The following is a 24,584-nucleotide window of genomic DNA, read 5'->3' on the forward strand; positions in this document are numbered from 1 at the left end:
TAGCTTAATTTCCTTGGAAGTGACAGTTTGGGCTCCTTTGCATTGATTGCTTGGTGACTTGCTGTATCAATCAGTTAGAAATACAGATGTGCTGCAGAATATAAGGAGAGCGTTTAAAAAATAGTTTTTCACTTAAAAGTCATACAGGATGCATCTTTCCCATATCCCTGGGCCCTGGAGATATATGACTGTAATAATTTATAGTACCATCAGCCAAGAGAACAGAGAAAGTCATCATCTGTAAATTATGAAATCATAGTCATGTACTCTATATAAGCCCTAGGTTTCCTTCCCTGAAAATTTAGAGTCTCTTCCATTAAATGAAAATATAATATGCATTCCAAAACTGCTGAGAAAAAAATTCAAACTAGTCGGTGGTCTACAACTGAGCGAACCTCAATCAAATTTGAATTCAAATTAGCTCATGGATTTTATAATGCTAACTGTTCCCACCTTAGAATTCTTAGCTTTCTGGTAAAACTTGGGGAAATTCAAAGTCTTAATCCCATAAACCTAGCCCACACCTTAGTTTCAGATTTAAATTGTGTTTTCAAGAAATTGCTTGGAAGTGTCTCCGATTTGCAAACTTAGCTAAGCCTTGCCTGTGGCTGTTTTGTCTCAGAAAAGATTTTCTGTTAATCTCCACAACTTCAATCATTTTAATTAAATTTCTGCCATGAAAGGTTATGTTCTTCCATTTTTTTAAGTGGAAAAGTTTGGGATACTGGAACAAATTTTGGACTACTCTGTAGTGAAGAGATTGGCCATATGCGAACAGTATGCAGAGGGACCTTCATCTCTGAGATTGGCTGTGTTGTGACTATAATGACATATAGCAAACTGCTACAAACTTTCCCTTTGACATAATTTGGTAACTAATATCTCACCATTTCAAAGGACATACACTGGGTCCTCTTCTGTGAGACTTACAAGGCTTAGATTTGTGCAGATTAACTTGTATACAGACTCTAAGGATAAATTCACTTTTGACCTCATTCAAGATATTGGTTGAAAGTTTATTTTTTATTTGAAGATGGAGACCTCTATCCCTTTAGATTTTCAATTTCAGGCCAGCATTGCATATATGGGCTATATTTCATTCTTGCTTTTCACTTACCTACTTACCGCAATGGAATATGTGTATGTGTGTGTGAATTCTATTAATGTTTTCATGTTTTACATGTGTATTCTCTTGTGCTTTCTGTCTACTGAAATTGAGGTAAATACTCTGTGTTTATCATGCATGAGAACAGAATGCCACTTAAATACTACTGTACAATCTTATTTTAAGATTCATGATATTAATTATATCAGTAATAAGTCCAAATTCATGGGACTGGAATTAAAATTAAGCAATAGCATGGATTCATTCATGAAGTATAGAGCAAGTTATACAAACTGACATTGTGCTAAAATTAAGCAATCAAATATAAGTAAGACAAATTATGGTAAGGAAAACATAAATGTTAGAGCAATCCGTAAACTAAGTTCTCTCCTCCTCCTTCTCTTGTTCCCACTTCGTAAGAACAGCATTTCCACAGCTCCTGTCTTATTTTTTTCTAATTTGTCAATCAACCATTGACTTTTTATAAAAATTAATGTCTAGCATATCCTACTTTCACATTACTTTTAATTTTTTCAAATATCTTTTATGTCTTACTTGAAGATAGACAGCTAGCTAAGTGTTTCCATCAAAGTGCATGAGGAATATCTGCTCTCATAATGTTCACCTGTATGGGGGAGGGAAGCCTTTGACTTCAGGAAGATCCAAATTTCACTAAGCCCTTCAGGCAAGCAGAGGAGTTTCAGTTGAAAGGTATTATCTATTATTAGATCTCTACAAAACCATGTTATTTATTTTTCTTTGTAATAAAAAGGGTTCATTGATGCACGAATTACAAAGTACCAAATCTCACCAACATAAGTGTGTCACGTGTGATTCCAAATAAAATATTATAAGAGAAGTAATCTGACTATATTTGTTGCAGTACTCATTAAAGAATTAATTGTCCACCTTGCTATCAGGATAGCAGCATTCTCATAAATGGTCCTTCATAGCTGTCTTATTCCAGGTATGGCCATTATTGACAGAAGAGCCTACAGTATAGGTATGTCTTCCATGTTCTCTGAGGAACCTGGGTTGCTTTCCTGCCACCTTACCTCTTGCTTTTTCATTGTCTTATGCTTCTGGACCAGGAAAAATTTTATCTTGGTTGTGTTGCACCTTAAGGTAAAAACAAATGCTAGGTGTGTTGAATTTGACCTGTTCAGGAACAGTTCACTGGGCTGTCCAGTGGATAGACTATTGGAATCAAAACTTTCCTCAAACTTAGGAGTGCTTTTGATTTGTGATAAAATTCTTCCTTCTAAAACCAGCATAGATAATGCACTTGGGGCCCTTTTAGTAACATCTGGAAAAAGGGTTAATGATGTAGGCATAGAGTTCACTCAAGGGCCAATGAGACTCAGTCATTAATCTGCTCAATGTCGTTTTCACCTTGAAGAAATTTCACATAGAATGAACAACCCAAAGGAACAGATTCTACTGTCATGCTTCCAGAGGAGGTGCCACAATAGTGGAATTTGTAACTGTACTTGTTAACGAACAAGTCACTTTCTGTCTAGAGAGGATCCCATTGGGAAATATGGTGTGGTTTTTGTCTTTTCAACCATATTCAGCAGAATATGGTATGCAGTGTTAGGTCCAAAGATCCAGAAAAGATGGGGCATGGTCTGGAAATGGAAGGTGCTGTCTTCTGCCTATGAGAGACATCACAATGGAAAATATTCCTGAACATCATGAACCAGACATATGGCAACAAGGACAAAAAGAGTAAGCATACAGAGGACTAGGTAAAGAAACAAAATACACAAAAGAGAGGTGTAGAGAAAGCATGTGTGGAATGTAATGAGAATTTAGAACACATGTTTTAGACAAATCCTGGCCTCCTTCTGTTTCATTTCTTCTGAAGCTTGAAGGATTCTTTACTAGGTCAAGAACTGAGGTCCTTGATTCTCAAGTTCTAGCCCTATTCCAACTTCAGTTCTGCTAATTTTGTTGTTGTTTGTTTGATGGTTTGTTAGTTTGCTTGTTTTGAAATATGGCTTAACTCTAAAAATGAAGCTGACCTAGAACTTACTATATAGTCCATTTTAGATCCAAATACATTGTAATATTCCTGCCTCAGCCTCCCTGTTGGTGAGATTTTTTTTGGTTTATGTAACACAAAGTCTACTCTACATCCTCATTATGAAGGTCAGAAAATTAAATTCATCTTCCCAAGGATTATCTCACCTGTCATCTGTCAGCATGTAGAGTATTAAGGTTAAAAGATGCCTAATTCTTTTTTGGATTGTGATTTTGCTTTTATGCTCATTTCTCTTAACTACTCAAAACAGTTGTCATGTTCATGTGAGTCTGGTATCAGATAAGTCAAACCAGATAATCAAAAGTCTTAACAGTAGTCAGGGGCCCATTTCTTCTTCAGGAGCATCTTGCCAGTCCAGGATGGATACCACCTCTTCCTGTGTTTGTCTTCCACTGACTTCCATTGACTTTGTCTTCCATTTCAGAAATGTTCATGACACAGGTAAAATTTGTTGTTCATTCACTATATTCAAAGTCACTTAAGCACTGAAATCAGACCAGAGATACATGCAAGATAAGCTCTATGTCATGCTACCCTGATGGGAGATGTCATTCTGTATATGTTTCCCATACTGGTTAATGAAAAGCACTGTTGGACAATAGGAAAGGAAGATAGGAGGGACTAGGAGAGAAGGAAGAAAGAGGAAGTAGGAAGGAGAGGTCAAGATGGAAGAGTCTGGAGAAAGCAGAATGCCGGCCGGCTCCCCGGTAAGAGAAATACATAGATCAGCAGAAATTGGTTAATAATTAAGGCACAGCTAGCTGATAAGAAACTAGTATCTGTCCAAAAGCATCATATCAAATACAGAGTCTCTGTGTGTTATTTGGGGCTGGCACAGCGGCGGGACAAGACCGGCAGCGGGCAGATAAATCCTTAAGCCTTACACTACCTAATACTGGAAAGGGGAAACAATTCTGACCTTTATTAGGAGAAAAAGCAGTTATTGTGTTAAAGATAGTGCATGTTTCTGGATATAGCAAGTAAGAAGTTGGGCAGGCTGGGAGCAAATGTTTTTTGATGTATCAAGTGTATGTTTTAAACAATAATTACTAGGAAACTGTACTGGTGACATTGGTTAATAGCAAGAAATATCATAGAACTGTCTCAGGGCTGCCTAAGTACAGGAGAGAGAGGGAATATAAGGAAACTCCTTGCTATGGATTGATCTCAGTTTAGGGTGTCTATTGGCTCAGAGCCTCCTGAGGCTGGGAAGGTACAGTATGAGCTGAGCTGGGGCTTTTACATTTCATGACTGAGGGTCTCTTTTCACTGATTTGCCAGTAATGATTGTAGCACATGTATGGCCTACACATGCAAATGAGAAGAAGCTGCCTTTCTTGTAAGATACAGCCAAGTGCTGGGGTACTTGATCTGTCAATTAGGACAAAAGCTGTGCTTTTTCTACAAACTTCTCTGGCAGTCACACTTGCAGCAAGACTCAACTTTGATAGAGAGGGGTGGCCTCAGACATGGAGCTGAATTTTCCTGAGAAGCTCAGGATGGAAAATACTGATGATAACTTCCTGTTTTCTGGATATCTTATTTTTGCTGTTTTCCTGAACACAGAACAATTTGGAGACAGAGTTCCTTAGGACTTCTTGGAGTCTCAGAAAATGTAGGAAGCACTATGAATGTGACAGAGACTTCTTTAAAATGCGTTCTCATACTTTGAAAAACTCTCCAGGGGTATACATCCCCAAGAGTTTAAAGTTATGGCTTAAGAATCTGTTGTAGTTCAAATATTAAATCAATAAACATAAGGGAACAGGAAAAAAGAGCCTGACAATGACTCACTCTTTATTTCACCTTAGTTCATATGGCCCAATGAGCATGGCATAAATATGAAACACTTTGTGGACAGCCACCCATTCAAGAGCAAAGAAATTTGCTCTGCTTCACATACCTTGCACTGCAACCCTTCTATACATGAATAAACAAGTTATTAAAGCAATATTCGAAAGTCTTCCAGACACACAAAAGTAATGGTGAGATGATGAATATATTAATTTGTGTGATGAAAGTAACATTTCACTGTGCATGTACATGTCAGAGCACCATGTTATATGTTTTAAAACTTATGGTCCAATTTAATTTTTAAGTTACAATGTCTCTCACCACCATGTGAGTATTAATATGAAAGTGGCCAAGAAGAAAGATTGTACCAGGAAATAAATCCTGCCACAACTTTACTCTTGGATTTTCCATTCTCTAGAAATATGAGAAAATCTGTACTTTTAAAAGCCAAAGTCAAAAACTCAGGATATATAATAAGTTCTGACTAACCTTTATTCCAAGATGACTTCCCCAACTGCAAAAGAAATACACAGGAGCTCTTCTGCCAGCTCTTGGCTAGAGGTGAGTCTGGGCCCAATTTGGGTGGCCTCTCCCTACACCCTCCCCCAGGAACTCCCTGGGTAGGCCCTAGATCCCCCTGATCCTGTGTCCTGACCCCATCGAGAGTGCTCTTGGAGCTCTGATAAGCTCCAACCCACCCCCACTGTGAGCCTGCCCTCCCCCTACCCTGTGCCCTACCCTGCCCACTGTCCTACCTCTCTGGTTGAGCCCTGGGACAGAGGGTGGAGCCAACAGTCCACACAACTTTGGGGAACTTCTGAGAGCAGCTCTCAACACAGGAGACCTGCCTATCCACAAGAGACCACCCATAATTTCCACCTGCTTAGTCTCTAACCCCCACCGCCAGTCCTCCACTGGAGTCCTGGGCCCCTCCCAGAGATCTGCCTATCTTTTCAGGACCATTTTGAGTTCCTGCCAGCAGGATCCTTGACCCCCATAGCAGGGCCTCTGCTAAAGAAGACTCAGCTGGAGAATACCAGGCACAGGCTAGGTCTGCCTATAGGCACAAAGAACATCCAGAGTCCTGGCCTTCAGGATCTTTGACCCCCATAGCCAGTCTTCTACTGAAGCCTGATCGCTGACCACCATGCCTGGGCCCATGCCTGTGGAGAGACCTCCTAGAGACTATGGACCACCCAGAGCTATAGAAATCGAACCTCTGACACACAAAAGCCCACCAGGGAAGTACCATAGAGAGAGGGAGAGACCCCACCAACACCTACTGGAAGAAGCTATGGGAAGACAACAATACAAAAAAACACATAACAACAGAAAGACAAGCATGAAACAACCAGGATCTAGGGAATCTACCCCAACTAGAATGGAACACAACAACAAAGCAAAGGAAGCAGAAGGGAACAACTTAAAAATTACTGTCATAAAAATGATAGAGGCCCTCAAAGAAGATGTGAGAAAATCCCTTTAAAAATGGAAGAAAAAAACAAACAAAAAAGTGTAAGAAGTGAACAAATTTCTTAAGGAAAGAAAGTACAGAAAGTCAAGAAAAAACAATTAAGCAGGTGAAGGAAACAGTTCAAGACTTGAAAACAGAAATAGAGAAAATAAAGGCAACACAAACCAAAGGGATGCTGGAAAAAGAAAAACAGGATAAAAGATCGGGAACTGCACACAAAAGCATAACCAACAGAATTCAATAGATGGAAGGGAGAATCTCAGGCGCAGAAGATAAACTAGAGGAAATAGATTCATCGACCAAAGAAAATCATAAATCCAACAAATCCTTAACACAAAACATCCAGGAAATGTGGGACACCTTGAAAAGGCCAAACCTAAGAATAATAGGCATAGAGGAAGGTGAGGAAGCCCAGCTCAAAGATGCAAAAAACATATTCAACAAAATCATCGAGGAAAACTTTCCAAATCTGAAGAAGGACATGCCCATGAAAGTACAAGAAGCATACCGAACCCCAAATAGGCTGGACCAAAGAAAAAAGACCCCTCGACATATAATAATCAAAACACCTAGCATACAGAATAAAGAAAGAATATTAAGAGCAGTGAAGGAAAAAGGACAGGTAACATATAAAGGCAGACCTATCAAAATTACACCTGTCTTCTCCATGGAAACCCTCAAGGCCAGAAGGTCCTGGATAGATGTTCTACAAGTACTAAGAGACCACAGATGCCAGCCTACACTACTATACCCAGCAAAACTCTCAATCACTATAGATGGAGAGAACAAGATATTTAATGGCAAAACCAGATTTTCCCAATACGTATCTACAAACCCAGCCCTACAGAAAGTATTGGAAGGAAAACTCCAACCCAAGGAAGTTAACTACAACCACAAAGACATAGGCAACAGATAACCTAACTACACCGAAACCAAGGGCAAAGCAGAACTAATTAATATATTCACAATAACACTGCCAACAACAAATCTAAAACAAATAGGCATCAACAATCAATGCTCCTTACTCACCCTCAACATTAATGGTCTTAACTCACCTATAAAAAGACACAGGCTAACAGAATGGATACGAAGATAGAATCCATCCTTCTGCTGCATACAAGAAACACATCTAAGCTTCAAAGATAGACATTACCTCAGGGTAAAGGGTTGGGAAAAGATTTTCCAATTAAATAGAACCAAGAAGCAAGCAGGCATGGCTATCCTAATATCTAACAAGTTAGACTTCTAACCAAAATAACCAAAAGTGATGAAGACAGTCATTTCATATTCATCGCAGGAGAAATCCATCAACACAAAGCCTCAGTTCTGAACATCTATGCCCCAAATCCAAAGGCACCCACATTCATAAAAGAAACACTACTAAAACTCAAAGCTCACATAAAACCTCACACACTTATAGTGGGAGCTTCAACACACCACTCTCAACTCTAGACAGGACCACCAACCAACAAAGAAACAGAAGAACTAACAGAAGTTATGTCTCCACTGGGTTTAAAAGACATCTATAGAACATTCCATCAAAACACAAAAGAATAAACCTTCTTCTCTGCACCACATGGAACCTTCTCTAAAATCAACCACATACTACGTGACATAACAAACCTCAACAGATACAAGAGAATAGGAATAATCCCCTGTATCTTATCAGACCACCATGCTTTAAATTTGGAATTCAACAACAACACAAATAGCAGAAAACCTGCAAACTCATGGAAACTGAACAATGTGCAATTGCACCACACCTGGGTCAAAGAAGAAATAAAGAAAGAAATCAAGGACTTTCTAATATTCAACAATAATGAGGTCATAATATACCGAACACCATGAAAGCAGTGTTACGAGGGAAATTCATTGCACTAAGTACCAAGATGAAGAAAACAGAGGTTAGTCACATAAGAGAATTAATAGCACAACTGAAAGCCTTAGAACAAAAAGAAGCAAACTCACCATGGAGGAGTAGATGCCAGGAAATAATCAACTTGAGGTCTGAAATCAACAAAATACAAACCAGGAAAACAATACAAAAAAAAATCAATGCAACAAAGAGATGGAATTTTGAGAAAATCAACAAGATAGACAAACCTTTATCCAAACTAACAAAAAAGCAGTGAAAGAACATGCAAATTAACAAAATCAGAAATGAAAAGGGGAACATAACAACAGACACAGAGGAAATCCAGACAATTTTCAGGTCATACTTTGAAAACCTGTATTCCACAAAAATTGAAAATTCAAAGGAAATGGACAAATTTCTGGATAACTATTACTTACCAAAATTAAATCAAGAACAGACAAACAACTTAAATAGACCTATAACCCACAATGAAATAGAAGCAGTCATTGAAAGCCTTCCAACCAAATAAAGCCCAGGGCCAGATGGATTCAGTGCAGAATTCTACCAGACATTCAAGGAAGAACTAATACCAATACTCCTCAAATTGTTCCACACAATAGAAGCAGAAGGTTCATTGCCAAGCTCTTTTTATAAGGCCACAATAACTTTGGTACCCAAGCCCCACAAAGACACAACTAAGAAAGAATACTACAGACCAATATCCCTGATGAACACCGATGCAAAAATACTCAATAAAATGCTGGCAAACTGAATTCAAGAATACATGAGGGAAATCATGACCAAGTAGGCTTCATCCCTGGATTGCAGGGATGGTTTAACATATGAAAATCGATCTATGTGATCCACCATATAAATAAACTGAAAAAGAAAAACCATATGATCATCTCCCTAGATGCTGAAAAAGCCTTCGACAAAATTCAACACCCTTTCATGATAAAGGTCTTGGAGAGATCAGGGATAACAGGAACATACCTAAACATAATAAGAGCAATATACAGCAAACCAACTGCCAACATCAAACTGAATGGAGAGAAGCTTAAGCCAATTCGTCTAAAGTCTGGAACAAGACAAGGCTGCCCTCTTTCTCCATATCTCTTCAATATCGTGCTTGAAGTTCTAGCTAATGCTATAAGACAACAAAAGGAGATCAAGGGGATCCAAATTGGAAAGGAAGAAGTCAAACTGTCTCTATTTGCAGATGATATGATAGTTTACATAAGCGACTCAATAAACTCTACCAGGGAACTCCTACAGCTGATAAACACCTTCAGCAAACTAAGAGGACACAAGATAAACTCAAAAATTATCAGTAGCCCTACTTTATTCAGATGACAAAGAGACAGAGAAAGAAATCAGAGAAATATCACCCTTTACAATAGCCACAAACAACATAAAGTATCTTGGGGTAACACTTACCAAACAAGTGAAAGGCCTATATAATAAGAACTTTGTGGCTCTAAAGAAAGAGATTAAAGAAGATATCAGACAAGGGAAAGATCTCCCATGCTCTTGGATAGGTAGGATAAACATAGCAAAAATGGCAATCTTGTCAAAAGCAATCTATAGATTCAATTCAATGCAATCCTCATTAAAATCCCACCACAATTCTTCACTGACCTTGAAAAGATAATAATCAACTTTATACGGAAAAATAAAAGACCCAGGATAGCCAAATCAACCCTGTACAATAAAAGAACTTCAGGAGGCATCACCATTCCTGACTTTAAGCTCTACTACAGAAAACAGCCTGGTATTGGCACAAAAAAATAGTCAGGTAGACCAATGGAATCGAATTGAAAATCCTGATATTAACCCACACACCTATGAACACCTGATTTTCAACAAAACAGCTAAAAGAATACAATGGGGCGAGGACAGCATCTTCAACAAATGGTGCTGGCACAGTTGGATGAGGGTGTGTAGAAGACTGTAGATAGACCCATGTCTGTCGCCATGCACAAAACTCAAGTCCAAATTGATCAAAGACCTCAACATCAATCCAGCCACACTGAACCTCTTAGAAGAGAAAGTAGGAGGCACTCTTGAACAAATTGGTATAGGAGACTGCTTCCTGAACATAACTCAAAGGGCACAGATACTGAGAGCAACAATTAATAAATAGGACCTCTTCAAACTTAGAAGCTTCTGTAATGCAAAGGACACAGTGGACAAGACCAAACTGCAGCCCACATACTGGGAAAAGATTTTCGCCAATCCTATATCTGACAAAGCGCTGATCTCCAAAATATACAAAGAACTCAAGAAACTATTCAACAAAACATCAAATAACCCTATTAAAAATGGGGTACAGAACAGAAGAAAGAATTCTCAATAGAGGAAATCAAAAAGGCTGAAAGACACTTAAGAAAGTGCTCAACATCCTTAGCTATCAGGGAGATGCAAATCAAAACAACTTTGAGATACCATCTTACACCTGCCAGAATGGCTAAAAATAGAAACAACAATGATAACTCATGCTGGAAAGGATGTGGAGAAAGGGGAACACTCCTCCACTGCTGCTGGGAGTGCAAACTCGGAGAGCCATTTTGGAGATCAGTATGGTGGTTCCTCAGGAAAATGGGAATTAGTTTACCACAGCTCCCATCAATCCCCCTCTTAGGCATATACCCAAATGATCCACATCCATGCAACAAAGACATCTGTTCAACTATGTTCATAGCAGCACTATTTGTAATAGCAAGAACCTGGAAGCAACCTAGATGCCCCTCAAATGTAGAATGGATAAAGAAGATGTGGCACATCTATACAATGTAATACTACTCAGCAGAAAAATATAATGGAATCTTGAAATACTTAGGAAAGTGGATGGCACTTGAAGAAACCATCCTGAATGAGGTAACCCAGTCACAAAATGAGGAACATGATATGTACTCGCTCATGTATGGATTTTAGACTTAGAGCAAAGGATCACCTGCCTATAAATCACACCACCAGAGGAACTAGGATACAAGGTGTATTCTAAGAGATTCATATAAATTCCCTCACAGGAGGGGGAAGGGACAAGTTTCCCAGAGCACAGGGGAAGTGGGGGAGGCAGTTAATGGAGAGAGAAGTAGGAGAAAGTGAGTGGGAGGAGAGAAAAATATGTGGGACTAGGAAGAATGAGTCAGGGTAGGAATAGAAGACAAGAGAGAGAGAGAGAGAGAGAGAGAGAGAGAGAGAGAGAGAGAGAGAACATAAAATAGGGAGCCAATATTGGTTTGAAGAGAAAACTGAACCTAAAGAGAGGTCTAGAGACCTACAAGACTTCTGCCAACTAACAATTTGAGCATCCGTGGAAAGGCTACCATAAATGCCCTTCCCGATAGTAAGATCAACAACTAACTTATCCAAGGAACCCTCATCTAATACCTGTTGGAAACTGAAGCAAACACCCATACCTAAATACTGAGTTGAACTAGAACCCAGATGCAGAGGGAGAGGACAAGATCAGGTTGCAGAAACACGTAGAAACAGTTGACCTGAACAAGGAGGAGCTAATGGGCCCCCAGATTGATAGTTGGGAATCCAGCATGGGACTTACTCAGGCCCCCCTGAATATGGGTCTCAGCCACAAGGACTGAGCAGTCTAAGGGACCTCAGACAGTGGAACCAGGACGTATCCTTGGTGCACAAAAGGACCTTGTGAACACATCCCCCATGGAGGGTTACTGCCTTATCCTAGAGACAGGAGAGAAGTCCTAGTCACATACTTCAATTCACCTGACATAACCACACCTGGATGGCATTGCCCTGCATGTGGAATTGGGGTGGGGGGATGGGAGGGGAGGGTGGTCAGGGTGCATGTGAGGGGGCAGGGAGGGTAAAAGGGAGGGAAGGAGAGGGAACTGGGATCAACATGTAAAATAATAAATTAAATAATTAATAGATAAATAAATAAAAATACGACAAAAAAGAAACAAGTACTGGCCTACAGCTGTATATCTACAATAAATAAATAAAAGTAAAAAAAAGAAAGAAAGAAAAGAAACACACAAGAAAATTGCTCTTTTGGCTTCAAGTCAGATGAGCAAGGAGAGTTTAATTGTCAAGGATAAAGTCTTAAAAATTCACTGTATGAAGTAGTTATAGTGCTTGGAAAGTTTTGATAGATTAAGTATAGGGCTTGATGAACTTAGGGGCAACTTAAGGAAATTACTGAAAGAATTGAACGAGAAAATGTCTTTTACCCCCCCCCACACACACACACCACCCCCCATACAGGGTGATTGAGAGGAATCAAGATTGTATCCTCACAGATATAGAACATTTAAGAAGACTTCAACGAGATCAAAACCCTGAAGATGGTAGCAAGTGCTTCCTAAGTCTAAATCTTTGGAAGAGAATTATCACAGCATACATACATACATACATACATACATACATACATACATATATATATATAGTGCTATATATTGAACAACCGTGAGATCACATCCTACATACTTCTTTTCTTTCATTTTAAGCAGAGACCCCCTCATTTGTAGATGGGGATTATCATATAATGTGTATGGAGAAATTAAAATGAAACATTGGCTGATCTTTCTTTGGCTCCTACTGTGGCCTCCCATATACCAAAAGTAATAATAACTATGATTTATGGGTTTCTTGCAAAGTTCCAGGCATTGCACTAAATACTTTGAGTGAGTTATTTCATGTAATCTTCACAGAAGTTCTTTGAGAGTAGATGCTCATTAATATCCTCATTTTACATATGATAAAAATCCAGCTCAAAAGGTCAGATGTCCTGTTCCAAGGGGATTTAAAAAAAAAATCAGATAAAAGTAATGTTCCAGACCATTTTGCAGAAAGTATTTTAAATGAAAGTAATAAATCATGTCCCATGAGCTTTGGGAATGGTCAAGAAGGAACTGAACGGTGCTGCCTGGGATGGCCCAGAGTACACGGGTAGCTAAGGGAGGGAGTAGTGATAGATGAAACGTAACAGGTCATTACCTCTGCGGCGACAGCTAGACAAAAGGTTGTGACATCTCAGTTGAAGGGTTCCTCTTTCTGCTTGGTGTACCTAGAGGGTGTCTCTTTTGTGTGTTCTTCTTGGAAACATTCTGATTTATCCCAAGTGCTTTGTGCTCTGAAGGTTTGGGAAGAAAAATGGAACAGGTCAACGAAAGAATGAGTGAATACAAGTTTAAGGAGTGGGGGTTGTTAATACAACAAGACAGATAAGGCAGAGTTTTACAAACCCGGGTCAGTGTCATTAACCTCCTTCCTGAGGAGAATCCCTGCAAAGATAATGTTAAGTGGGTGACTTGAGGTGCTCTGTTCCACTGCCCTATGTGGCTGCAGGTCAGTTTTTACATAAGGTCAGGAGCTGGGATAGCTTTAGGATACACACCCATCCCAGTGAACAAAGTCCTACCTGAGGCTTACCACATATGCTTACAACATATGTAATTATCTGTGTTTGTATGCATTATTTTAAGAACTCAGTAGTGTTCGTTGAACACTGAGCACTTTCATGGCATAAAGATAAATACAAATAGTTCCCTTTTTATATAGTAAAATGAATTTGGCCTTACAGTATAGCAATTGACACAAAACAATAATGGTCTCATCTCTTTGGGTGGTCCTTTTTGTGATCTTTTTTTGTGTCATTTCTTTATCAGAGCCTTGCTTATCTTGAAAACCTAAATCAAATCCTTTCTGTTAGTTTTGCTCAGTGACCACATTTTGTCCCTTAACTTGTTGTGTATTCTAATGGGTTTCTGGTAGCAAAAGTGCCTCTAATTCATTACAGTACCTCCAACACTCAGTGCCCAGCACATAGAAGCTGCTTAAGTAAATTTTATTGAATTAAAATATGAATGAAAGAGGAAACAACATTGGCATTTATAGTAAGATGAGAAAGCAATTGGGATGCTACTGATCTTCAACACACTTCCCTCAGATGTTGTTGTATAGATTCTTTCTGAGAAGGTGAGAATTCATACACACACACACACACACACACACACACACACACACTCACATATATACAAACCAACACACCTGCACACACACACAGACATGTCTAATCTGGTTTTGTGAGATAGTCTAAGGCCAGTGCTGACAATTTCAAGTGCTAGAAGGCAAACATCTAACTGTAGAACACATTGTTTTCAGTAGTTAAATCTGCTCCAGGCGTGTGTGCAGCAAGGCAGCTAGGTTTCTGGAAGTTCTGGTACCAGCTGCTTTAAACTGGCTGGCCTCCTGAAGTGACCTTTGGCTTCTATGACTCCAAAATTCTACTGGAAAACCCAATTATAAAACCCATTATTTCCTAGAACTCCAGTCATCTGTTCCCTTCTGGAAAAAGAGCTGAGCAGAAATTCTAGCTTCTCTGTGTGATGTGCATGTTCTTGTTTTCGCTGCAACAGTGACACTTTATAAACTCATAACAAATGGGTTATGATTTAATAAACTCCACTCTTTCAAAAGGAGCATGAGAAAACTGAGCAATTGGCCCAAACTGCATAACTGTTAGCCTTGATTTATTGGTAACAAAAGCAATTACATATTCATGGCACTATAACCACTATCTAGACACAGCATTAATATTTATTAAAGCATTTTCCAGCAAGAAGCAAGCTATTTCTCTAGCAAATCAAAATCCTGAATCATTTTGATTAACAAATATTATTGTTATACAGACTACATGTGTATAACTCAGACATTTAATCTTTATCAAACTCCTTTAATCCTTGGTTGAATTGTTGTGAACTCATCTAGGTATGCATGAAGTCCTGACCAATTGTTTTCTTTCATCATTGCTTGTTGTGCTTCAGGAATAAAATGACTGAATATGCTGGAAAATCTGACCTTGAAATGAATAGCAGTGTCTCACTGTTCTGTTCTACTTATATGTCATATTATTTTCCTTCATCATCTTACTCATAGCCATCTTACCAAGTCCTGCTTGGGATGAGAACAACCCAATATTTTCTCCAGCTTATGGCATTTATACATGTTGGACTGTATTCTGTCATACCTTATATTCACAAAGCACATTATTTTAACATCCACTACCCAGCAAAATCCTTTCAACCCAAAGCAAAGATCACAGATCTTTGGCATTTGGGAACATGGGTATATCAACTCCACAGAGCATAGAAACACTCTGGTTCAGCAATGATGCTCCCTTCTCGATTATAATTAATATTGTACAAGCTTTTGCCAGTTTTTCCTTAGTTCATTTTTCCTTTCTAACTTCTTTTAAATCTTATTTTTCCCCCACAAATTACAGGCAAACTGGCTGCATTGAGGCTATCTTCAATATCAGTAAATCAAGTGTTCCATAAAACTGCACATTTTCTTGCTGATGGCACTTGAAGAAGAAAGTTATTAAATCATCACTCATTTAATATGAATTTTAGGATGCTCAATTACATCTTACTACATACTTTTCTACTCTGGTCATTGTGCAGAATTTTAGATATTGTAAAGACCTAGGCTGGATGTTAATGACAAGATGTAATTGTTTACTGTTGCTAATGATAAAGTAGATGGGTAGATAACTTTCAGGCATGCCTGTTTCCCTTAATTGCATGTTCCCAGGCTGGTACCACAACATGAAGGAGAAATTTCTGCACTCAGAGAAGACAGCTACAGTGACCTCATTGGAAATCTCACAGAGTAGTACTCCTTTATTCATCCCCATAACTCACACCAAAGAGACGTGAGCCTGCAACAAGATAATTAAGTCTAATTAGTTATGTCTATGTTTACTTATTGGAGAGGGGAGAAGAGACATACTATGTAAGTGAGGAAATATAGACCTTTTTTTTTTTTCAGGCAAATGATCCCTTGCTTTCTTGGAGGCGGCATGCTTAGAGTGGAGTTCCCTGTCGTAGGGTGTTCTAAGCTCTGAGACTAGAACATCTGTTTCTTTCCAAGGTTCATGACTTGGTCCCTAAGAGCATAGAAATTGAGTATTCTCAATTCAAAATTTCGTGGAAGGCAGAGGCCAGGCTTCTCTACACAACAAACTCCAAGATAGCCAGTACTACAGAGAGAGGCCCTGTCTAAAGAGAAAGAAGGGAAGAAAGGAAAGAAGAAAGAAAGGAAGAAACAATGAAAGAAAGACAGACAGAAAGAAAAGGAGGAAGGAAGGAAGGAAGGAGGCAGAAAGGAAGAAAACCTTCAAAGTTTTATTCACACTCTACATTTGAAAAACCTTAAATGACAGAAGACCCTGGAGATAAATATATATTTAGCTCTATCAACACTGCAGATGTGCATTTCTCTTTGGATAGAAATCAAATCTCTTAGAAGCAAACTTTTGGTTCATTGTCTTCCAGAACTCCATTCAGTAAATCACTATTTGCACTGAGCAATGACTTGCTGACTGGCATGTGTTGTATGGGAAGTCCAAGGAAGTTTAAAATTTTTCTCCACATCATTTTGTGTGCTTACCATAAATATCTCCATAATTGTGATGTCAGTTACAATGGCTTAAACACCACATACTACAATCTATACAAACTCTAGCTTATTGGAGGACTGCAAGCAAAATGTGCTGATCTCAAGTGGACTTACTTAGGGACTAGTAGACAAAACTCTGCCATTAAAATCTGATTTTGCCTTAAGTATTTAACTCTTTCTCTAGTTCTTTTCTATAATTTTATGAATATAGACAGAGATATAAAATCATTAGCAAATGAGAGTGAGTTTATAAAAACAATAGAGAAAGGTGGGTAGATATGAAATTTAAAGAAGTCGTGGGGAGCTATGAGATTTAAGTAAATAACTTGTTTTTGTCTTGGGTGGTTGAGTCACAGCCTGATGTGATATATTATTTGTGATTTATTAAAGCTTGCCTGAAGATTCAAAAAGTAAAGTCAGCCACAAACCATAGAAGCCATGCACACACCTTTAATCCCAGCAGCCAGAAGCTAGGAGGTGCTGGTACACACCTTTAATCCTAGGACTCAGGATTAAGAGGTAGATAGATTTCTGTGAGTCCAAGGCCACCTAGTGCTGCACAAGATTGATCCATTATTAATGAGAAGAAGCTCTCAGCACCTGGAATCACAGGCCTTTGATTCCAGGAATCACAGGCCTTTGATTCCAGCATTGGGGGGGGGGGCGGTGTATAAGACAGGAGCAAGGTTTCAGTATAAAGCATTGATTCTCCAGCCATACTGAAAATAGGGGGGGGGGTCAGTCTCTAACCACATTGAACATAGGAAGATATTGATGTCTCAGGATTCTCCATCCACGCTGAGAAGAGGTTACAGTCGGAGGTTTGATGGATTATCCCTTTCAGCTGAGGTAGTAGTAAGAACGAAGTGACTGGCTACTTTGCTTTCCTGATCTTCAGCTTGAAGTTTGAACCCCAATATCTGTCTCTAAGTCTTTTATTTATTCATGCTACAGCCTGACTCTAAGGATTAATTTTACAACTTCTTGTTTTTCAAGCGGAGTTCCCTACTTTATCATCTGCAAGGAGAACTCTTGTGTGTGTTGTAGGATGTTTAGCAGCATCAATGTCCTATACCTGTGAGAGCCAGACCCGCATCGGCTCCAGTTAGGTTTTTCCAGACATTACCAAGGATTACGTGGTGGACAGAGAATCGCTCCTCATTGAGAACTCCTGGTGTAGTGTTCTTCACAGACTTCGGGGTAGAAGGTTGTATAATCGATTTGTCCTATAGATGGTGCTCTTGTTCAAGAACAAGCTTCTCCGAATGGCTAAAGGCACACACATCCAATTGAAAGGAATTACAGTATTTGTTCACCAGTCCCTAAATTAACTGCAAATTACCCCTTGGTTCTGTTTCCTTCTGAATCATCAGGTGTTGAATAGCACTGGGTAGCTCTGCATGGTGATGCTGCCTGGATCCTCTTTGGACTGGCTAGGAAAGTTGATCCTGAGTGTGGATGGTTCTGGCTTCCAGGACAGCTCTTACCCAGGAGAGTCTGAGTGAATGCCAAAGTTTACAGAGGCTTGCCCAGGCAGCAGACCACTCACATCCTTATGATATTGCAGAACTGTTTCTTGTTGCCCTCTACATTTTGTTTTTAAATCACTTTCATTGTTTTATGTGGTCTGTGGTACACACCTCATTTCTTCCTGCTTGTAGTCATAATATTGCCAATGTTTCTCATTTAATGAAAGTTCCTTGTATTTATTTTAGTTCAGGGAGTCAACATTAGATTAGCGTGGCAGGCTTCAACACATAGACCTGAATAAGAAGTATATGACTATTTCCAATAAATGTCTTGTTGCCCAAAAGAAGACATATACCCAAAATGTTCCTCAAATATCCCCAGGGCAAGTTGTAGATCTCATTTTACAACTTGGAGTCAGGTTCTTGTATTGGAAAGTCAAAGTGGTTCTCTCATGCTAGAACATCCTAGAGACATCATGCCCTTTCTCTTCAGCCTGTGCAGTGATTGACAGGTGCTGGAGAGAGTGTACCAGGCAATATTCTCTCATTTCCTCACTATCAGAAGGAGTGAGATTCCTCAGCACTGGGATTGTCAGCCCAGCCAAGTTATTATCCATAAACACTCTCACAACTTCCATTAAGATTTGTGTTGCACATGTAAACACCCCTGAGGCCAGAGATTCACATCACCAGGGACCTTTCTATAGACTCATGACTTCGGTACATACTCTTAAAGATCTACCAATAGAACGTTGCTCCATTTTAGGCAAAGATGTTACAAAGTGCCATCTAAAACATATGAGACAATTTGCAGGAAACCATCTGGTCAATTCTGCTTGTCAATGCCCAAAAGTCTCCTCTAAGAGCCTCCCAGAAGACCACATTTAACACTCACAACAGCAGCATCAGGACCCTGGGTAGTATACAGCACCTCTACAGGGATATGTGGAGTTCAATAAAGCAAACCCATAAAGGACATCTATGGCCAGCAGCAGACAGAAGTGTGAGTTTAGTGCAGTGAGATCAAGGGCACCATTTTCTTACTTTTCTGTTTCTTTGAACCAGTCTTTTGCATGTTCAGCCCACCTAGAACCACTGTTTTGGTGTAAAGATTCTCAGTTCAGGTCATTCATTGTTGTCACTTAAGAGCTCTTAAGAAAACTGCTGAAGGGGGCTGTAGAGATGACTCAAGCATTTAAGAGTCTTTGTTGCTGTTGCAGAGGATCTAGGTTTGACTGCCAGTACCCACCTGGAAGCTCACAACCATTTACAACTCTAGTTCCAGGGGCTCCAATGCCCTCTTCCAAGCTCTACCAGCACCAGTCATACATATGGTGAGCAAGATGTCCATTGACAGTGGAATGGATAGAAAATATGTAGTATGTAAACACAAAGAGACATGTCTTCAATGTTAAAAAGGGTGAAGTTATGATATTTGTAGGAAATTGTACCTGGAGAAAATCATCTGAAGCTAATTAAGTCAGTTTCAAAATGGCAAATAGCACATTTTCTCCCTTTTATGTACCTCACATTTTATGTAGTTACATAGAATAATGTATGTACATATTGCATGAATGCAGAAGCAAAAAGTTCTAGGAGAGCAAAGGTGGCTAATTGGTGAGAAGTGAGAAAGGTAGATAGAAGGTGGTGTGGAGTGAATATATTCAACATACTTTATATACTTGTATGGAAAATGTCCTTATGAACCCCAGTGCTATATACAAGGAATATACACCAGTTAAAATATAAAAATGATCTAGTCACCATGCAGGTTTCCCAGCAGTCAGTTTGGAGTCCATGATCTCCCATTTGCTCAAGTTATCTGTTTCTATGTGTTTCCCCAGGATGGTCTTGACCCCTTTGCTCATTTCTCTTACCTCTCTACAACTGGATATCATAGTTTGAAAGTTCGGCTCAGTACTTAGCTGTGAATCTCTGCTTCTGCTTCTATCAGCTACTGGATGAAGATTCTAGGATGGTATTTAAGGTAATCATTATTCTCATTATATGAGAAGGGTGTTTAAGTTAGCCTCTCCACTATTGCTTAGATTTAGTTGGGGTCATCCTTGTAGATTCCTGGGAATTTCCCTAGTCCCAGATTCCTTGTTAAGCCTTAACTGCTCCCTCCATCAAGGTATCTCTTGGGGCCAGTGGCAGTGAAACCAGTATTTATCCCTAGTGCATGAACGGGCTTGTGGAGCCCATTCCTATGGAGAGCTACTCTCTCAGCCTATATACACAGGGGAGGGCCTTGATCCTGCCCCAAATAATATGACAGACTTTGATGATTCCCTATGGGAGGTCTCACCCTCCTTGGAGAGTGGATGGGGAAATGGTAGAACAGGAGGAAGAAGGAACTGAGATTGGTATGTAACATAAGATTGTTTTAAACTTAAATAAAAAAAATTAATAGAAAAGATACACACACACACACACACACACAGAGGCATTTTATTCAAAGATGGAAATCTTCCAGTTTTGACCACACATATGCAATTGGAAGAACATGTGCGATGTGAAATAACCCAGATACCAACAGACAAACTCTGCAGATTCTCACTTATATGTGGAATCTAAAATAGTCAAGACCACAGAAGCAGGGTAGGATTATAGTTAGCTACATCTGAGGTGGGAGCATGAAGTTTAAGGAGTACCAACTGTCTGTAACACTAGCTGAAAACATTCTGAAACTTGTGTGAAGCTACATACATCTCAGCTATACTGTAGTTCAGATGTACACACACACACACACACACACACACACACACACACACACACACACACACACCACACCAAGGAAAGAATAGAGAATGGTAGACACGCACCATGATTGTTAGGTTAATTGGCTTCACTGTGATTATTTTATAATATATACATATTTTATATGATAAGTTGTAGCTAACACACAATGGTGCTGGAGATGTAACTGATTGATTTATTCACATTAGGCAAGCACTCTAATACTAAATTATACACCAATCCACAATTACAATGTGTTAATTATAACTTAATAAAGATGGGCAAGAACTGGTAATGGGAATATCTAACTCTCTAAATTGCAGTTAAAGAGAGTGTAGTTCACACAAAGATGCCTGGGGTCATCAAGGCATTTAGTTCTTGCACTGGTTATAATCACATCACTATTATGTGAGAAGACATCCCCTGTGGAATAGTTTTAACTTTCTTGTTTTAGATAGATGAGCTTTTAGCCCCATAAATCCAAACATGAGGAATAATCAGGCCGGATTTATGGTATTGGGATTACTTTGGATGCTCAGATCACTACTGAGAGATAGGAGGATAGCCCTAATTTTCTTTCTTACATTCAAAGTCTAATTTGCCGTGTGTAAAAGGATGTGTCCATATAGGAGTAAATGTGGGTAAAGTTTCAGAAAAAAATAGAAAAGAAAACAAGGGATGGTAAAAGGGACAGCCGCTGGGGAAATGCAAAAGGACACATTTGACAAGGAGACTGGGGAGAAGATGCAGGGTTTGGAGGGCATGAAACTGGAGAGGGGGAGAGGAAAATCAGCGGAAGCACATTTTATCTGAAGATGCCATAATTATTCCTATACTTTGAATGCTAATATTTTAAAACAACTTTTTCTTTTCTTTTTTTTCTCTTTTTTGTTTTTAGAAGAAAGGGGGATTGGGGAGGGTTATAGTTATCCTTGAGATGAGTGAGGGAGGGCCGTTCCTTGCAGGGTGCCAGCATGAAATCAAGTGCTATAAAGCCTGAGTTGGTCCCCTGGTCTCTCACAGGCTTGTCTACTTGGAGATGAGTGGCTTTGTTTGCTGCAGACCCACCATCTGCCATGTTATGGAGACCTCACAAGGAGGGCTCTAAGTTGTTTCTAAATTTTTTAATTAAGTCTCTTTTCTCTGTGAAGCTAGCCTGTTGCAGAGATTTCACTGAGGGAAAATAGACTAGTGCTGTGGTTGTCATCATGTTTCAGTGAGGTCTAAGTCAAGGAATGAATCACTCCTAGCACATCTACCCCTCTATCACACCTTCTGTGTGCAGAGTGTCACATGTAATCCACTGCATGGATTACACTGTATTAGTGATTAACTCTTAGTTAACCAAGAATGCATCAAGGAAAGAAATAAAAGCACGTTCCTTGCAGTCATTTAACAGAGAGTGACATCCAGGTTTGAATTATCTACACCAAGCTCCCTTTGTCTTCTATACTCTGTCTGTTGCATGAATCTAAATCTATGCCTGCCTGAAGGCTGCCTTGTGAATCTATTGGCTTCTGTCTCTGTGTGGGCCTCTACGTGTGTCTGTTGTATGAACTCTGTGTGGCTGGTATGTATATGTGATGCATGTATCTATGCGTGCGAGTGCTGCCTGTCTTGTGACTGATTGTGCGTCTCTTCTCTAACAATGGGATTCCCTCTGTTCATTGAACAGCATAGAAAATATCAGATGGGGAAAGAAGTCTTTAACACACTTTTGCCAGGGCTTAAGTCACTGCCTCCAATTGATCACAGCTGGCCCAGATAACAAACACTGCTATTCATCAACCAATATCTATAAATGGTGGCTTTCAACCTTTATGGTAGATTTTAGAAAGTTGCTTTCAACATTTGTATTTACTACTTTCAGCAAATGATACTCTTGCATTATCTGGATCAGGGACACCAAAGTGTACATAATTAAGACCGCAGCTATTCATTTGCTTAGGTTGTAAAAATTGATTTCCTGGGAAATCCAAGGCAAATAAGGTTGATTGTTACAAAGGCAGGCTAAACACAGTGTGAGTATACAGAATGCCCCCAGTCTGAGACGACTTCAACAAGAATTATTAACTCTGGCTGTGAGCTTCAGCAAAAGTTCCAAGCTCTTTGAATGCAAGATATTTTCATGATATTGTGAAACAACAATCCATAGTGTTTCTTTTGGAAAATCATTGGCCTTTATAGATCTGTATATGTTATCCCGTCATTGGACCGTGACCTCTCTTCTGTTCCTCCTAGTTATTACTCACTTCTCGGGACACTGGTTCTAAAGCTGGGAGAGAACAAGCGCTCTTGGACTGCTCACAGTTACACATGCCTGGAGTCTATTCACTTTCCTGCCATTGGCATTGACTCCCATGCAGGGCCAGATGGAAGCCGATCAGAAAGTGAAGCAAGAATGGGTTTAAAGGAGCTCCACTAAGTCTTTGGGAAGCGCTTTATCTGATTTCACTTACAGAACATATTCTGTTCTTTTCCTCTGAGGTATTTTCCGCTCCGACTTTCAGAGCTTCATGAGTAGAAATTCAACTTTGGAAGCTGGTAGCAGGGAACTGAGGGAAAAATCCCCATATCTGCACCATTCTGGTAGCCTTAGGATAACAGCCACATTCTGATAGTGCTTCCTCCCAAATTCAGTGAATTTTGGTAAAGGTGATCAGGTGGCCAGCTAGGCAAACCCCTCTTCCCTTTTTAGCACGGGCCGACGAAGCAGCAGAGGGAAATGTGACAGACTCTGTTTAACTCTTTTGCAAAGGAAGTTTATGTTCCACAAAAAAGAATAGTGATGTTTTAAAATTTGTATTTTGGCTGGCTACCCATCTTGTTTTCAATGCAGGATGATTATGGACAAGAAGGTGAAGAGTAGGTCAGCGAGTGATGCTAAATAGTAAGATCTTTAGGTGCTTTTTGGGCTTCTAATTTTCTATTACAAGGGATGTTATGAAACTATTTTTGACAGCATCATGCTGGATGTACTTCTAAGATTTTTCTAGAAAGAGGAAAGCATGTTTTACAAAGAGCCAGTCACTGCACACATGCTACATCAATTAAAGAGTTACATGGAAGAACAATTACCCTATGCATCTTTAGCTTTTTATTTTAAGGCAGAAACTAGGGCTGGCAAGATGGTTCAGCAGACAAAGGGGGTTGTCCCAAAGCCTGACGACCTGACTTAATTCCCAGGTGCCTCATGTTGAAAGGAGAGAACCAACTGCTGCAAGTTGTCCACTAACTTCAATTGTACCACGGTATTCACACACACACACACACAAGACAAAATGCTAAATGCTTCAATAGAGAAACCTTAAAACTTGAAGCGTGCGCGCGCGCACACACACACACACACACACACACACACACACACACACACACACACACACACATATATATATATTTCAGGACTGGGCAGTGCTTTAATCCCAGCACTTGGGAGGCAGAGACAGGCAGATCTCGGTGAGTTCAAGGCCAGTTCAAGAGCAAGTTCCAGGATAACCACAGCCACACAGAGAGACTCTATCTCACAAAAACAATATATATGCTTCAGTTCTGTGTAATGTATGAACATAATGCAGAGACATAAGAGTGAACAAAAGGAAAAAGCCAATATGAGAGGAAAGCACAACAGATTTCTGTACAATGGGAAACAGATTTCTGTAGAT

Source organism: Phodopus roborovskii, unplaced genomic scaffold (genome assembly GCF_943737965.1).
Source record: "Phodopus roborovskii unplaced genomic scaffold, PHOROB, whole genome shotgun sequence".
NCBI classification, from domain to species: Eukaryota; Metazoa; Chordata; class Mammalia; order Rodentia; family Cricetidae; genus Phodopus; species Phodopus roborovskii.